We start from the raw sequence: 19817 nt of genomic DNA, 5'->3' as shown, positions 1-19817 counted from the left end.
ATAGTTCTTTACAAGAAAGAAAGAAAGAAAGAAAGAAAGAAAGAAAGAAAGAAAGAAAGAAAGAAAGAAAGAAAGAAAGAAAGAAAGAAAGAAAGAAAGAAAGAAAGAAAGATTGAAGGCTTAAGAAAGAAAATGTGAACCATATAGCAAAAGGGAAAACATCAGATCACATCAGATATCTGTACAATTAGCACAAGTGCCTTCCAGGACTGCCTGCTTTCTCCATTACTCTTTTCTCACTATACCAATGGCTGCATCTCAAAGGAGCCCTCTGTTAAAGTACTGAAGTTTGCAGATAATACAACAGTGATTGATCTCATTCTTCCATTCAATCATGTCCAATTTTTGGAGACTACCTGGATAAGTCCCTGCAGTTTTATTGGCAAGGTTTTTCAGAAGTGATTTGCCCTTTCCTCCTTCTAAATATAGACAATTAATAGTTATGATTAGTAGGTAAAAGCACATATGATACAGTATTTGACTCACACACAGAAGTAATGCATGTGTATATTTATTAGTTATGTGGTATCAAATTGTTGCCAATTTTTAATAACCATATAGGTAGATTTTCTCCATGATAATCTGTTCCTAACATGTTCCTCAATTCTTTCAATCCACCTTGCTTCTGGTTGTCCTCTCATTTACTTTATTTCATCTTTCCAAGCATTAGAATTAAAGGGGGAAAGTTCACATAAGTAGGATAATGTGAGCCTTTTCATTTGTGCCTTGAGTGAGAACTCTGGCTGTCTTTCTCTCTTTCTCTCACTTTTCTACACACGAACAAACTAAAATGTAGAAAATTTAGAAAAAAAAAGAAAAAAGTTTGAAAGATAAAATAAATATTATCCCATAAGAAGAGAAATGCAGTTATTTGCTTCAAAAAAAAGTACAGTAATATCAGTTTGCCAATTATCTGTACAAATGTTCCAATAATTGTTCTACAGGATTTTCCCTCTTTTTTGATGATTTACTTTATATGAATTACAGTTGTAAAATCTGTCATCATTATAAATAGAAATTATTTCCTTTCTTTAGTAAAACTGAAATTAATGTACAGTATAAATAAGATAATCAACTATTTAAATCATCTTAGAACACAATATTGCTAACAGTTATTAATAAAAATCATAATCTCCAAATGCATTACAGGATGGAACTGATGGTTTCTATGGAAACCATCAATGAAGATTATAGATTCTAACATTAAATAATTCAAAAGGAATTGATAAAAACAAAAGCATATAGGCAAGCTGAACTCAGAAATGCTGGTACGTGGAACAAATTCATTGGGAATAGAATGTAAAGTTTATTGGATGTCAATAATTAAGAAAAAGTAAATTTATACATCGGTAAAACAGTAGTATCTATTGATGAGATTCAACTAGAATTCAGTACTTGCAAATGACATTGATTTTTAAAAGAAAAAAATAACCGACGTAAAAGAAATGATCCTAAACTGCTTTAAAAATATATATCAAACATAAAAATGACTAGGAAGAGAATATGTGTCATCAGCTGCCATACAGTGCATAAAATGATTTCATCCAAATCCAATTGCTGGTTTGTTTATTGATTTGTTTACATTTGTGTACAAATATTTAGATAAGATTATTGCTGGATTACAAGTAGGAAATGAATCTTTCCCATTTAATATTTAAAGTATATGATTTAGTTCTGAGATTTTCTTTATCATGATCATATAATTATTTTAACTATATGCACATCAGTATGTGGAGGTGTAAAAGAGAGAAAGAAGGTCACTGTGTTGTCCAAAAAGGAGATATTCTACATAAATAAACACCTCCCTGCCTGGAGCCATTTCATTCAAGCAAATGAGATACTAAACTAACTGGCAACTCACTTGCAAGCAATTTTTTGTGCCCAGACTAGGTCAGTATTTTTTTCACTGGTTTATTCCAGTGGTCCACTAGCTTTCAGCTGTTTTGGATAGTGTATTAGAAATGACATTTAGGCTTACCATCAAGAGGCATCAATCACACTTTCATGAACTCTAGAAAGAGATTCAGAGATTCTGTCTGAATCTGTGCATGGATGGAAGAATTTGGGTTTTTGGGTGGAAAGATATTTTACATGGACATTTTCAGGGGATTTTGGCATTGTCATATTTTTAAGAATACAAAAAGAGAAGAGGAAGTGATCAGGAGTGATATATTTATTCATAGTTCTGCTTTGCTCAGTTGTGCAGTTTTACCTTTGATCACATTTGTGGTTCTTTGCTTGTTTGCTGATTGCTAATTATTAGATATTGGATTAGGCTTCTTAGAAATTAGTGGATCTCATTGTACAAATAATCATTTTCTGTATCTTAACATTGTTGTATTTTTTGTTAGCTTTGTATTAGAATTATACATCCAATTAAACTTTAGAAATCTAATTTGCATAAAAATGGATTGTTCTGGAAGGGGAATCTTCTTTTCTACATTCTATTCAGAGTCCAGAGATATGCAAGAAATGGGAGCATGTCTCCCAACTCAAGAGTAGGGAGCACTCTTTCTGACTGGAAAACAAGTAGAGGGATGAGAGGACAGAGATCTCAGAAAGGGATCCTGCAGGTTTATCTTACATATTTGTGATCCCAGAGCTGCTGGTGGTTGTTCTTTTTTAAAAAAAACCAAAGCTAAATCAGTTGTTTATTTTCAATGTGTTCCGGTTGACCCTGCACTAAAATAACAAATATGAATAGGTTTTTATACAGTACTTATCTTTTTCTTTTATGTCATTTGCCAAAGACAAAATTTACCTATCTTTATCTGATAGTGTAAGCCAGATGCATATTTTCAATAAATATTTCTTTGTTAATATCCCAGACTTATAAATGTACAGAAATAGATGTACAAAATCTACACATTTGAGACAGGTATAAAAAAGTACAATATATATAGTAAATCAAGAGATAAGCATAAGTTCAAAAGCAACACTAAACTGGAAATATAAGAAGCCAAAGAACGATTCCATTTTGTTTGAAATTCACAAACATAAAATAAAAATAAATTCAAGAACATTTAATAAAATTACTTTGACACAAAGATGACAACATGATGATAGTGTTAAGATTTAGACCTTTAGGACCAAAGGCTACCATCCCTATGTGAAATTTTGGCAAAACAGAGTGGTTAAGTGGTGCTGAAAATTTTTTCCAATACCTTTGTCCACAGTTGGAAGAAGCCAAGGAAGTTAAATTGAAAATTGAAGAACAGTTAACACTTGAAGACACAACAGTTTCAATGAGGATTAATTTTTTATTAGTAACTGAAATACACACACATATAGGACATTTCATAATAATGCTTAGAAAGGAAATTCTCTGACTGCTTGAAATTAAATACAGCCTGACCTTAGAGGTAAAAGGAGATTGAATTTACAAATGAGAGAACAAAGCTCTTTGTCTCATAAGCTACATAACAAAGTATTCATTAAAATCCAATTTTCCACGTGTGCAGCTTTATTATGAATAAATCTAATTGCAATTAGAAGAAAATTATGATAAATTTTAAGTATTGTATATTGAGTGCTAATGTTAAAGAATTCTTCCCATTTACCTACTTGTACAGTTTCTTTGAGGAAATGGCTGCAGTGCAATGTGCTTTTTCAAAACGTCAGGTGAAGTCAGATCACTTAAATTTTAATTTGCTTACTCTCTTCAAACATTGTTTTGTTAATCTGGCTGTGTTTACTTCAGTAGAATGTTACCTTCTCTGCAGAGTACAAAATCCTTGTGGAAAACAAAACAAAAAAAATGGCTGCTAATTATTTCCTTCAGAAGCCAAACAAGAAAATGTTTCCTGTAATTGATTATAAAAACACCTCTCTCTTGATAGTTCCTTACTTTCGCATCTTAAATAAAAATAAATATTTGGAAGAGGGAGAGAAAAATGCACAAAAGCAACAATGGCAAGCAAAGTATTCAAGCATGTAATGAAAAAAAAAAAAACCCAGCAGTTACTGGAGCAGGTGAATATAATAATATAACATAAAATAATAATAAAAGACTTCACAAATTAAATAGAATAAAGAAAAGATAGATTACAGAAAAGGCTATAAGTGTGTGTGTGTGTGTGTGTGTGTGTGAAAGGAATACACACTTTTGAAAAGAAAAGTGTGTGTGTGCATGTATATATCTCTGTGTTTATGTATATGTGTAAGTGTTTATGCCTATGATGTCCAATAGAGAATATTTGTAAATCAGGGAGTCATTGGTGTTCTCTGAAGTTGTTTGCTTGCAGGTGTTGCATTAGCTGCCTGGAAGAAAATTGAAATAAATGTTAAATATTCTATATTGCGTACTGATGACAAAGTGTCCTTCCATTATCTACTTGTACAATTCTTTGAGGAAATACTAGATAAAATGCTAGGGAGTGTGGGGTTTGCTCGCTCTTTATATACAGTAGCTTCCCTGGCCAGAGTTGGGGAGCATATGGTTTTCACCTTGTTAATTCTTAACTGGGGTATTATTTTGTCCTTGACTGTTTGTCTGGTATTAATCCCTGGTTATTTATGTGTAGACTTCTGGAAAGGATTTGTTCTTTTTTGGTACATGTGGATTATGGGATCATAACTCCTATTTGTTCAGTATAAAGCAATAAATATGCTCTAAGTATAAGCAGTATTCATAGTTTTGATAAAGTGGGTAGAAGTGTGAAATTATTGCCCTCTACACCTCATTCCATTCATTCATAACTTTATATTTCTTACATTAATATGTTTAATGAGAAGAAGAATAAATAGCAGACAACAAATACTGGCAGCCTGTGGTTTCCCCTGATTCTCCAAATATATACAATTCTACCTGCATAAAAGCAAACTGAAAAATTGTATAGAATATGTGTATTAAAAATGGGAATATGTTTTTTCCCCAATACAATGGTGGTTACATGTCATCAGGCCATACAGACACCCAGATTTGTACTTTTACTTCACATCCGCACTAACAGGACCATCATATGCCCGCAAAATTACACTCACAAAATTAGAGATGACTTCACATATGATATACAGTATGCCATAATCTACCAGCTATGTCATTCTAAATTTTACATATAATTGACTTTGTAGAAATGAATTAATAGGCATAGATTTGACATCAGGACTAAAAAAAAGGACATGGTTATCATTAAATAGTTCAAATATGGTTTCTGCTATAATTATTTAATATTTTAATGACTAACCTTCCAAATAAATACAAAATAATACCTATCTATTTTTACTCTCTGTTTTCTGTTGCTGAATACGTTACAAAAATATTTCCAGATTGCATATATAGGTTTAGCTATAGTAAACTATTGCACATTAAAACAAACAGTCCAATCACTATAATGACTGAACACCAAAAAGTTTTTTTTAGTATATACATTCAGTATAATGAATTCCATGCTAAGATTGACTTACAATTGGGAGAGGGGTTTGGAAATAATTTGCCAAAGATAGTAATATCTTATATAAATCTACATAGTGACCATATTGATGCCTTGCTATCGATAGATGAGAATATTTCTACCTCAGGGTTGAAATGAAGGTCCAGTGCCCTGATTGTTTTGTTAGTGAAAATTGCTGGGAAAAAAAACCCAAACAAAATCAGCAAATCTCAGAGAGCACTAAGGTCATACCATGATTTTCTATATTAGAAGGATTGGTATGGAGATGCATAACTGAAATATATAAAATCTTCTATGTCACAAAATATATATTTATTTTTTTTCTCTGTCTTTCATAATACTTTTGCACATTGCTTTGATTCTTTCAAGAGGGAGTTTTAGCAATAGCATAGCACTTAGATTTATATACCACTTCATAGTACTTTACAGCCCTCTCTAAAGCCTGCAGTTTCAGGAGTCAGCATGCTCCCAACAATCAGGATCCTCATTTTACTGACTTCAGAAGGATGGGAAGACTGCACCATCCTTGAGCCAGTGAGAATCGAACTGCTGGCAGTCAGCAGAATTAGCCGTCAATACTGCATTCCAATCATTGCGCCACCATGGCTACAATGTAAGAATATTGTTAAAGAAATAAATAAAACAAAAGCCTAATGCTTGGAAATTCAGAACAGATTTTTTTAAAAATAGTACATTTTGATATAGCACATTGTTAGACTATGGAATTCTCTGCCATCAGATTTGGCAACAACTATTTAGGTGATTTAAAAAGAGAAGCTGTAAAAATTTATGGGTGACAATGCTATTAGTGGCAATTCCCCTTGAGCGCTATGTACTACCCCAAAGGTAATATGTGTCTTCAATACCAGCTGCTAAAAAGCAAGAATGAATCAATTAATATCCTGACATACTTGTGAGATAAGTGGATTTATCTGTTTGGTGCTAAAAATGATAACTTTCTAAGGGAGGAGGGCATAAACCAGTGTGGCATCTAGAACTTATATATACTAAGTGTCAGACCAGTTACTTCTTCAAGATTATACATAAACATAAACAGCCATTCATTATTATAATGTATATATTAATGTATAAACTTTAGAAATCAGATTTATGGAACTCATTGTACCAGAAATTAGATATTTTTGTAATCAGGGTTTTTCCTATGTTGATAAAAGATGTTAAATGGCCATGGTGGGATGAAATCTCCAATCATCACTTTCAGGCCTGTCAGACATTTTATATTGTTTATTCTGAGACTTATGGGAGACTGAATTAAAAGGAATAAATATTTGACCTTTACAGGGAGGAGTCATAAAATATGGGTGTGTCTGGCTGAAGAGGTTCAAAAAACCCAAAATAGTGCTATCCCAGTCTCCCATAAGTCTCAGAATAAACAACATAAAATGTCTGACAGGCCTGAAAGTGATGATTGGAGATTTCATCCCACCATGGCCATTTAACATCTTTTATCAACATAGGAAAAACCCTGATTACAAAAATATCACACATTTATACCTATGAATTAAAAGGAATATATATATTCAACTATATATATATATATATATATATATATATATATATATATATATATATATATATATATATAAATTTTCTTACTTCTTCGTAGGGTTTATGTGTGTTTTTCTTCTAGCCAGGTTTTCCCTACGTAGCCAAGGTTTTTTTGTACTGAGCTGGAGCTACAAAAAAACCTTGGCTACGTAGGGAAAACCTGGCTAGAAGAAAAACATATATATATATATATATATATATAATATTATTATTAAGGCACACACATTTTCCATATAGCTAAAATATATTTTCCTGAACTTAAACCATTGGAATATATTGCATGTGTCATATGCTCATTTTTTTTTAAAGTGTTCAGATTTACAAATATTGCTACTTTATTATATCTCACTTCTTTCTTCCAGTCAATACAAAAAAATATTATTAATCTATTATTCCTATTGCTCAGTACATTTTCATTTCTACTGAAATGTGATATCTTCAGATTTATTTCCCTATGTACATTCTTTGTTAAAATCACAACAATTGGACATCATCTTCACAGCTGAGAAAGAGGAAATGTCATTGTGATTGGTCACGACAGCAGAAGCTAACACATATTCATTTTCTTGAGAGAAAATTATTGGGCCTTTCAGACCAATTTTCACTTTATTCCACTGACCCAAAAGGTCTCCTCTTTCCACTTGTAATATTAGATTTTTCTAGTATTTTCATGATCACTATGCCATATTACTTCATCAAATCATTACACAAACTACAAAAACAGTCAAGAAGGACAAAACTATTTTCTTAAAAGATGGAAATATATTGCCTGTACCCTCAGAAATGACTGCATTAAAGGAATGTTTAGACAGCCTATACAGCTATGACATAAGAAAATACAAAGCAAACTGAATGGGAAAGAATGCATCACATGAGAAAATGTAATTTAAAATAAAGGAGTATGGGGCATTTCCCATTCTATATACATATTGTTTCATACCAATATTTAATTCAACTGCACAATTTTTAACAGATTAGTAACACTTTAATCCTTACAGCAATACAATACAAGTAAGAGATGAAAATGTCTCAAATAAGAACTACTGCTTCTTCAGAAAGGTTTGAGACAAATTCACAATGCAAAATGGTTAACCTTCACTGTAGTAAACGCCTCTTAAATTTCTCATATGTGTCCTGAAGATTGTCTATTAATTAGACATCATAACACAATCAACATGTAATTAAATCACTGAAAACCCCACAAAAATGTAACTGTATCACATGGAGCTGAACTATAGTGCAACAAATCATAAGTTCATTTACCTTGATCTTGTTAAATATTATGCATCCATCTATTCTCAATTTCTCAAATATTTTATTTCCCTGTTAAAAAATGTTTGTTTTTCAGGGTGTTTTAGAAGAATTTCTTTTAGTGGAATTATGCTGTATTGTTGAAAGAAGCCAAGGTTTTTGGGGTGGTTTTTTTTTTCCTGGTTAAAATGTCACTATCACTTGATAACCTCTGTGGATGTTCTTGCTTCCTGTTCTGAAAAAGCTTCATTGGAAGAATTCACTCATAATATCTTCCCTTGGGACATAATTGAGACATGGGAAGCCAGGAAGGCTGGAGATTGCTTGATAGAATGAAATATTAGTTTTGGCTACTTCATAACTTTCTTCCCTTAGTGCATTTTTTCTAGAAAGCCTGAGGGAGGGTACAATCTTTTCTATTAAAAGAAAGTGTCAAACATTCTACCTTTGCTCTTTCCTAAAATGTGGATGCAGAAGAAGCAGAAAAGGAGGATGGCCACATTCTTTAACAAATGGAACATTGAAAGGTGGCATTAAAATGGTTACTTTAATCATCACATAAAGTTTTCAAAATCAACTATTCTGATCAGATCTTTTGTTCTTTTTCATTGGAGTTGAAGTTATACTTGCTGCTATATTCTAATGTTCTGATTCAACTTTTTATTCCTAGTGAGATATAATAGCACCCAAAAGATAAATTGTCCCTAAAACACTATAATTAGTTTATAAAACTCACATATTACAGGCACAGTGTCCACCAAATAAATATATTATTATACAAATGTACAATAAAAATATGGAACTTAAATAATTTCCCAGAGCTATAAACAAACAATGTGGCTATTTCCTCCTAGAAGTTGTGCAGACATTATTCCTGCAAATTACAATAAGGAAAAGTTGTGAACTTCCAAATTTTTATAATTAATTTTAAAGAGAAGAAAAAATGAGAAGTTTAGCTACAGTACAAATGATTATTTTTAACTCCTCAAAATATTTATCTTAATTTGGCAGCATTTTTTATTAGCAGGAATGGGTACCATGGTCTTTAAGAGCAGCATATTAATTATTTGCTAAAATACAAAAGAAATCAAGTAACTGTCACACTGTGGTTCCAGCTAAACACATTATTAAGTGGAAATACTTGACTGTAATGTAATGGCTGGGCAGTACAATAATCTTGCTAAGAAATAAGGAAAGCATATTTGGGAAAAATCTGCCTGAGCCAGGATCCTTCAGCTATTAACATTTTAACAGCTACGACCACTGCTAGCTGATTATCAGTTTGGATAAATATTTTATTTATATGGCAGCCATTATTTTAATTTGCATGGTGGAAAAAGAGTGTAAAAGAAGAAATGAGGGAGGCGGGGAAACTATTGATTTTTCAAAAATGTTGAAAGAGTTTTGTCAAAACTCCAGGTTGTCCATTTAAGAAGAAAGCTTTATTTAAACATTGGAGTGAATGTGAAAATTAGATTGATATGTATTTGTTAACATTTTTTTTAGTTCCTGTTAGTTCAGTCTGCCTTTCTTTGATCTCAGAAATACTTATATCTTGCTCCCATGACCTATAAATATATTACCTGTGCACATTTTTAATGTGCAAGCAAAAGGCAGTGATATTTCCAATTTCAGACAGAACAGTCACCTGATTATAGATTATAAGGGAAAAGATCAGCAGTCTTGGTATATTTTAAGGTTCTTCATCAGAATCTTAAAAAAACTTTCTGCATGTAATCAGTTCAAACTTTAGGACAGGACCAAAAAAGTTGGCAGAAAAAAAGAATAAATGGAGCAAAAAGACAAAGAGAGAAACTGTCAGAAAGAAACACAACTGTGTAAGCATACACCACTGTGCACTGACTCAATCTGTCCTTCATTTCTCTCATCAACATGCCAAATTTAATACTAAAATTAAAGCCATCCTTTTGTGCCAATAGTTTAACCTATATACTGTAAGGTGTATTGGGTTATTATACTAGTGCAAATTCAAGAGTGAAATCCAGCAGGTTCTGGAGAACTGGTAGTGGAAATTTTGAGTAATTCGGAGAACCAGCAAATACCATCTCTGGTTGGCCCCAGAATGGGGTGGGAATGGAGATTTTGCAATATCCTTCCCCTGCTATGCCCACCAAGCCACGCCCACAGAACCGGTAATGAAAAGATTTGGATTTCACCCCTGTGCAAATGTAAAATCATAATACCAAAACCATTATGATTATAAATATGTTAGGATTCCAAAATCATCTGTGAATACAAGTGTACTTGAATCTATGAATGTAAGAGGGGGTCAGTTTTTTTGGATCCTGCATGGACAACTTTCTGCAGTTTTCTGCACAAGGTTTTTCAGATTTGTTTTGTCATTGTCTCCTTCCTAGGTTGAGAGTTGGCTCAAGGCCATGCAGCTCTCTTTGTGGCTAAGATGGGACTAGAACAGTGGTGGGTTGCTGCCAATTCGCACCGGTAGCAGTGATGATATGACGTCACCGAACCGGTTCTCTGTCTTTGGGAGCTGGGCCCTCCCGCCTGCCCCAGTGTTATACCGACCTTATATTTCTTCTTTTTTTGCCCAGCTGAGAGGTGCGGCAGAGCGGATTGCCATACCTCAGCTGGGCAGATTCGCAATGCACTTGCGCAAAGCACAAGTTTGGTGTGCAGGTGAGCAAGGTGAGCATGCGCACAGCAATCACGCGCAAAGCGCACACACAAAGAGAACTGGTAGTAAAGCCGGTTAGAACCCACTTCTGGACTAGAACTCTCGGTCTCCTAGATTCTAATCTGCTGTTTTAACTACTCTACCATATCTGGGTAAGAGGTATACTATTTATTAAGTACAAATGCCTAAAACTGTATATAAACCTATATTTATTAATGGTGTGACTGTAATACTATGGAGCAGAATTTTAGGTAATGTGTAGAAAGAGATTGTAGAGAATCAGAAGACTTAAAAGCCATTGGCTTAATCATCCTGATAGCATCAATGACTAAATTGTAATGAAAAGATGTAGCAAACTGCATAAAGTAATATAAAATAAGATTAGTAAGACAAAATTAATTAACAATAATGTTGATAGTTTTAAATAGAATTATCTCAATCATGTATGTATCATGTGTGTTATAATAAAAATAGAAGTGGTTAGCATGCCCCAGAAACGTACTTATAAGGAGTTAATTAGCTGATGGATATCCCTGTAAAATTAACCAAAGGAACATGGACCACAATTTCTATCATGCCATTGCCAGAGGAAACAATATTGTGCTTCAAAAACCAAGCCAAGAACATAATTTCTGCATAGTACATAGCTGGGTCTATTCTCCAATTTTACACCATTAGAAGTTGTACCAATCTAAATTTACAGCAAACCTTGACCTTTCTTTGCCAACAATTCAATTGCAGCAGGTATAAATTGCACTCCTTGGGCAAAATAATAAATTTGGACGGTTGATGCTAATCTCTGTGAATTTTGAGATACATAATTTTTTTCCTTAGTGCTTGTTTCTAGAAGTTCCCCTTATTTAAAGGTACTAATCTGCTCAGTGGTATATCCCCCTAATTTCTAGTTTTGCTGTTTTGAGAACTTGGAGAAGGTAAGAATCTTGATCATGATACTTTATTGTTAATATCTCCTCATTGCAATTATTGATTCATGATTCCAAAATTCTTTTTGGATCACAGTGATGAAAACAAAATTATTGTATCGTTAGCATAAATTAATACACTACCCACATTGGGAGGATGGATGACAGAATTACTCAAAGAGAGAGCCTCTAAATTTATATGACAGTTAAATTACTTAATCTGTTTCTTAATAGTTTTTAACTTCTATATGTATTTGTATTTATTATGGCTGTTCACCGCCCTGAGTCCTTCGGGAGTAGGGCGGTATACAAATATAAAAAATAAATAAATAAATAAATAAAATAAAATGAATGCCAATACATATCCTTGTCTGACTCTCTTTCTTATTGGTATTTCCTTGATAACATGTCCTCAGTTACTACACCTGTCTTTCAGTGTCAAATTTTCATGAATTTTAATAAGAAGCAGAAGAAAAGTTTTGTCTACAGTAGATCGCTTATGTATAGACCATGGTTTAGATTTAAATATTATGTCCAAGTAAAATCTAAATCAATCAAGTTTACATAAAAGGAGGAACCAGGTGTATGTGTACACTTTTCTGCTAAATGTTGTAGCAGTAAAACAAGATCTAATGTCTCTGGCTTTTCTTAAACCCCGCCTGTTCATCTATTAAAATGCCTTTTTATTCAACCCAGTCAGGAATTTGAACTTTTCTTGTAATTGTCAAATGTACATTCTGCTATTTTGGCTTAGCAAACTAATTGGGCAGAAATTAACAGTATCTTCTCTTTTGCCTCTCTTGTATATTTGCATTATAAATAGACAAGCTCATCCCTGGACTCTTTACCTGGAGATTCCACCTCTTCCCACTTAAAAACCAGGCATCTTGGGATTACAGTGGCAATGGCAACCACGGCTGCCAAGATTATCATTCATTACTTCATAAGCAATACAATTTGAATTGGGAGTTTAAAATGCTTAACTGTATTTTAACTGTATTTTTTCTTGACACATTATACCCAAGAGAATGTGACCTTCAATAGCAAAGAAACAATAAATCCTTTATACTGTTCTGATAGCAATTTGGAGGCTAATATTTTTTTTTAAACAATGTTACAACTGGAAGTTATTTGTCTAACTTATTTAACTTATCCAAAGAAAGAATATTTTATTGATTCATTATTCATTGATTCATTATCAATGAAGCATAAGCAGAGTGTCCCATAGAATGTAATATAATATATATATTAAAATATACCACTTTGCTTTTGCATACCAGCTTTCAGACACATGAACAATCATAATCTGGCCCAAGTATGCAAAGGGTATATTCATTTTGAACAATTTATCTGCAAATTATACATCTAAAAGCTGCTTTTGTAGTAAAACAAGTTTATTACTGTCTTGTTAATACATATATGATTTAAGTACAAATAATTCCTCAATTATATTTGTGGAATCACAGAAACAATATGCATTTTATATACAAATATAACAGTTATATATCAACACTACATACAGTATAAGTAACTCTCATTCGCTGACATATTTAGCTAAAGAAGTCAAATCACTATATATTCTCTTGGACGAAACTCAACATTTAGAGTGTTGGATTGGAGACAATGGTACATAAATTTGCAGGAAAATAATTCAGGGATAAAATTAAGGACAGCACACCCACACATGCATGCACACATACACAGTGCACCCAAGACAGATACACACAACCCCACTGACAGACCTGGAAGCCATCTTTATACCTTTGAGACTTCAGGCCTGCCACAAATTCTACTGTGGGAAACTGTAAGGGGGGATTGTATAGAATGAAGAGGATGTGTAGTCAAAATACAATTCTTTTAGAAAGTCAAGGCCATAGTGCCTCCAGCTGTGCTGAGAAGAAACGAGGAGGTATCTTATGTTCCAGAGGGTACCTGATTGGTTCGTGTGATGGACATATGGATGAAGGGGCAAGGACTTGAACTTTCTTTTGGATGAGGAAAACCCGGAAGCTTTCAGATTCAAGTTTTCCCAGATGTGCCAATATGACATCTCTAATAAAAATTAGTTTTGAGGAACCTCACGCCTCAGAGTTTGATTTTGGTCGGGGGTGTTACTTGGAACCCTAACACCCACACCGAGACATACCCATGCAAGGATACAACAAAGATAATGCTGAATTGTCAAAACTTCTCTTTGTTTCCTTGTTAAAGAAACGTTGGAGGTTTTATACCATATTTTCAGAACTCATGACAATTTCTAGCAAATTTCTTTTAATACTGTTTTTGATATTATTAAAGTTGGCATCTGTTTGTTTTCTTTCTGCAACACATCTTTCCAATGTTCTTAATCGTCCTTGGCTTCCTCTTCTCCCCAATCTCCCCAAAAAGTTCAATGGGGGGAATTTTCATGTAATAATCTCTTCTTGGCTTAATTTGAGTATAGGAAGCCAGGCAAGTTGCAGAGAATACAAAAAATGATTATGTAATTAAACACACACTTTGGGCCCTGCACCTGTGGGAAAATGCTTGGAAGAAAAAAATAGCTACATGAGAACATGAATAGAATATTAAAATAGGTTTTCTTTTAAATATAAGATTCTGATATGTTTTCTCAATGTAAATAATTTCTTTGTTGAAATGAACCCTTTGCATTAATTTCACATAAACAGCTGGTTCTTGTTTATTGATTTATTTTTTTATTTTCTGTGCTGGCCAATGTTCTCATTGGTTTTGCAAAGTTATGCCATCCCACACAAGTCAGCCAAACAACTATAGCTTATCTTCATCTGGAGAGCAGGTTGAATTATTTACAGTATGGGAATGTCATGCCTCAAGATTTTAATCTCTATAAATTTAATATTTACCTGTCAGTCCAACTAAACATAGTCTAAAATATTATTTGAAATTTTGAAAAACAACATTAATTTACTTTCTATTCTAGTTTAGTATGTATATACAAGAGCCCAATGTTACTACACTCTAGGGCAAAGTTTCATTTAAAAACATTATTTAAAATTTATTGCTTCGTATATTGCTTTTGAATGTTTAATGCAGTCCTATTCCTTGCTGTAAATATATTGGATCTGCAGATCTGCTTTGATAGCTTCAGTATACATTATCTGCTATCTCACAAAAGTCAAGGTCAAAATCAATTGGCAATTTATGACTGCACCATGACAAAACATAGCTAAATAATAACAGTGCTCTGTAAATGCCTGACTTGGAAACAGTGGTTAAGCATCCTTGTTTCCTAATAGTTTACACTGATGATTGCACTTATATATAGAAGAGTTCTAAAGAAAGTATATTGTAAGAGCATAGTAGAATAATACATGTGCTGGAAGACAATATTTATTAGACTATAGTATATGACACTTATTTAATATATTTATATACTGCATTTCCATGACCCAGTTTGGTGTAGCAGTTAAGGCATCAGATTAGGAGCCAAGAGATTGTAAATTCTAGTTCTGCTTTAAGTTATTTTTAGCTAATTGCCTCATTTAATTTTCTTGTATTGTACAGCATATATGAGACACCCCCCAAGAACCGAGACACAGAACAGGACAACGGCATCGCCCTCCTCCCTTACATCAAAGGCACCACAGATAAAATCAGCAAAATTCTCCACAAACACAATATCAAGACAGCCTTCTGCACTGACCAAAAAATAGCGAACATCTTAAGAAACCCCAAAGACAAGATCCAGCTAGAAAACCAAGGAGTCTATGAAATACCATGAAAAATCTGCCCAGCCACATACATTGGACAAAGTAATAGGAGAATAAATGCACACATTGCAGAACACAAGAACACAATCAGAAAAGAAGAAAAAAACTTCCTTCCTTTTCCAGCACCTTAAAACAACAGGACACGAAATTGACTTTGAAGGAACCAAATTAATCTCCAAAACTGAACAGTTCAACAAGAGAATAATCATGGAAGCCATCAAAATAGAGAAACGCCCCCATAACATGAATAAATGTGATGATATCTCCCGCCTACCGGACATCTGGAAACTAGCCCTAGTCAATAGAAGAGTCCCAGCCACGAAGATTAACACTGGACCCAAGATAACAAATGACACCACCACCAATGATCCTCACCAGATTCAAACCCAAACCCATCCCCTAGACGAAATACAACTACCATCCAGAAGCCAGACCATGGCAGCATCACCAGCTGCTGCACCCCCCTCCAATCGCCACACAAAGCAAACTGACACACCATAAACACAAGGAAAGATCTCAAACTTGGAGCTAAACCAAAGCCCGGGTTCTGGCATCACAGCCATCTGTTAAGGACATTACATCAAAAAACTCAGGATATTACAATACTAGAACTCAGGATGTTAACACACAGCCCATTACCCATGTCATTAAAACACAAAAAACTAATGGGCACACATCAAGGACCTCACCGACACAGGATGTTACGAAACAGCTGACTAATCTGCAAACATCAACTCCATCAACTAATCAAGATGTAACAACACAGGCAACCAACCCGCTCACAGCAACAAAGCTAGCACCCCACACCTCCCCACCAGTATTTATAGAGAAACGGCAGCTCCGATCACCAGCCTGAAGATGACGAGTAGGACCTCGTCGAAATGTTGCCAAGATACTCTCAATCTTACATGGGAAAAGACTCAAATACACCAAAACTTGTATACACACACACACATATACACATACACACATATATATTCAGAATCTATTTAAAAAGATGGCAGTTACATCTACATCTAAACAAAAAAGAACAAATTATTTATCTTATAATTTGAAAAGAGACGTATTGTAAACCTAAATAAGAAACACTAATTTTAAATACAGAAAGCAACACTGATATATAATGATTAAAGCAGATCCTATAGAATTATTTTGCCTCCAAAGAGAATCAAGAATAATTCTATAGGTGGGACAATTTATTCATTACTCCCTCAACTAAGCAAGTATTGATCTTTAATATTTTGCAGTTTTCAGGTATATATAAGATTTAGTATCTATCATGTTACTCATTGTCTGCTCACGGCTAGGCTGACCAAGCACAACCTCTGACTCAAGAAGAAATATTTATTTTGCACATCTGAGAGTCTCAGTTGAAGCAGGATGGGACTTAGAATTGCTGGTTGGGCAGCTGAAGTTGTCAAACATTCTGCACTTTTGAAATGAAATGGATTATTTTTCTCCACTCTCCTTCTGTATTTCTGCAAAGCACAATCAGCAAAGCCAGAGAACAGAGTATTGATAATAGAAGAGAAGCAATCAGAGGCATTCTCAGCAGCATTCATGTGCAAAGGCAGTCAGATGCTAAATTTATGCCAAATTAAGAGGAGGAAATGAGGAGAAGCATGAGGAGAAAATTAATTCCCTATGGTTTAATAAATTGCCAAATATGGGAACCAATGTACCCCCCCCAAAAAATAGTTCAAATAAAAAGCAGCAACAACTCTTATTACATGTGTGATTCCATTAGGGTGACATGCCTACTCTACAGAAAATATTATTTCACAAGCAAAAACAAACAAAAATCATGAAGGTTCCTTACTTCTGTTTCTCTGATTATCCTTTTCTTTAAATTTGTTTTGCAACCTTTTTTGTTTTTTTTAAATAAATGATTTTGATGCTTCTTTTGAAATATTATTACAATGATTGCATCTCCCAGTTGAGCAATTGCCTCTCCCCTGTGTTACATCCCCTGTGTTAGAAAATGAGACCTAGATTATTGTGGGCAATATGCTGACTGTGTAAACTGCTTAGAGACGGCTGTAAAGCACTGTGAAGCAGTATATAAGTCTAAATGCTATTGCTACCCACTCATCAGATTTGGCAGGAAAAGAATTTAATGGATCCTGTCCACTAAAGACCCATTAAACGACACTCAGGAAATTAGCCCTTTTTGCTATGAACCCTCTTTTTAGAATCTCATTTCCCCAGAATTTATATTGGCAATTATTCTTCTGGCCTTTAGGAAGAATTTGAAGATTTGACTTTGCCATCTTGCCTGAGGAACTTGCAGTTGTCATCTTCAGCCTGCTAAATGGCTATAACACAGGTACATTTTTATATATGGTTTCAACAGCTTTTATTATTTTTAATGGTTAATTCAGCCTTCCATCCTTCTGAGGTCGGTAAAATGAGGACCCAGATTGTGGGGGAAATATGCTGATTCTGTAAACCGCTTAGAGAGGGCTATAAAGCACTGTGAACTGGTGTATAAGTCTAAGTGCTATTGCTATTTAATGCTTTTTCTTGCATTATTTTGATTATTTATTGAGTGCTTTAACTTTGTAGCCACTCAGTCATATCAATCAAATGGATATAATCTGAACAAATAAGCAAACAAATAAATATAGAAGGGCAGTTTATTTAGTTATTTGATGGATCACTTTCTTAATATTTAATATTTAGGCTTATGTACTGCCCCATAGAGCTTACAGAACTCTCTAGGTGGTTTACAATGTAGAAGCACATTGCATTTTGCCCCCAACAATCTTGATCCTCATTTTACTGATCTTGGCAGGTTGAAAGGGATTCCATCAGGATTGAACTCAGAAGGTTAGAACTTTGAGCCCTGTCAGAATCAAACTCCAGGCTGTGGGCAGAGTTTGCCCTCAATTCTGCACTTTAATCAATGCACCACCAGTCTTTCTTGCTCTCATTTGATTCTGAAGTGTTCTGTCATAAAAGTAAAACTAGTAAACTTTGTAACTTTTATTAACAATTAAATTACTATTACCAATAAAGGAGAAAAATTGTAGTTTAGGGTTGAAATGAAGGGTCCTTGATGCTCTCTGAGCTTGGCTGTTTTCTTGCAGATGTTTCATTACCCAAACTAGGTAACATCATTATCATCATTATCTAGACATTACCTAGTTTGACTAATGCAATATCTGCAAGAAAACAACCAAACTCAGAGAGCATCAAGAACCCCTTAAAATTACTGCCTTAAAATATAATATTTAAATAAGATTTTTTTTTTGTTCTTCATCTTTATTTTCCCCTTTCTATAAACATTCGTATCAAATTAAGGGATAAATTTATTTTGCTTTTCCACTTCTCAATAAAAGCTTGTGATTCTAGAGGGCCAGAATCCGAATGTATAGTAAATTAACCACAAGATTACAAAGGATTGTGAAAAAAAATCCTACAAGTTGCTTTCTGGAAAACTGTGCCTAGAAATGTGATTAGGAATGTTGTAAAGTAGCTATAACAGGTTGTAAAAATATAAATGTGGCTATTAGCAAAAAACTTTCAGGTTTTCTGATTTGAAGCCTATTCTTTTTTTAAAAAATAATAGTTTTACAGCTCTCCAGACTTATTTATTCAAATAAATAAATAAAAACAAAAATTCCTCTGAGACTAGCTAATACGTAGTCTTCTTTTCCACATAGTATCTCTATACTAAAGCTTTATGTGATTGAAATATTTAATTTGTGATTGGCAGTAAAAATCTCATATAGGATAAATAACCATTTCTACACTAAAAGGATTAAGGAAGTTGGTATGGAACATTATGAAACTGCAACAAATCATACATTTTAATACATTATGAACAGGGGTGGGTTCTACTTACCTTTACTACCAGTTCGCAACAGGGCCGCGTGTGCTTGCTTCGCTCGCCACGCGCATGCTCTTCTGTGCAAGCGCAGAAGCTTCTGCGCATGTGCAGAAGCGTTTTCATGATGTCAGGGTCAGTAGGCAGGGCCTTCCACCGGTTTTACTACCATTTCTATAGAACAGGTGTGAACCTGGGACAACTTACCACTGATTATGAGACTTTTATACTTCCTTAAAGAAGAAAAATTCTTGTGCAATTCTCCCATCCCAGAATGGATTTGATTATCCTATGATATTATGTATTATGACTTACAGATAGCTCTTTGAACCTTCTTCAGGCACCTCTTTGACCTCACCTCTGTTGAGAATCAGGATAAAATAATAATGGGAATGAAAGTCCTTAAATAAGACCCTGAGGGAGAACCAGGCCTATGGAAAACAAATAATAACAGTGGATACAAGC

This window comes from Pituophis catenifer, unplaced genomic scaffold (genome assembly GCF_029215685.1).
Source record: "Pituophis catenifer annectens isolate HBS135680 unplaced genomic scaffold, rPitCat1.0.hap2 SCAF_4, whole genome shotgun sequence".
NCBI lineage: Eukaryota > Metazoa > Chordata > Lepidosauria > Squamata > Colubridae > Pituophis > Pituophis catenifer.
Note: the sequence above shows the minus strand (reverse complement) of the source record.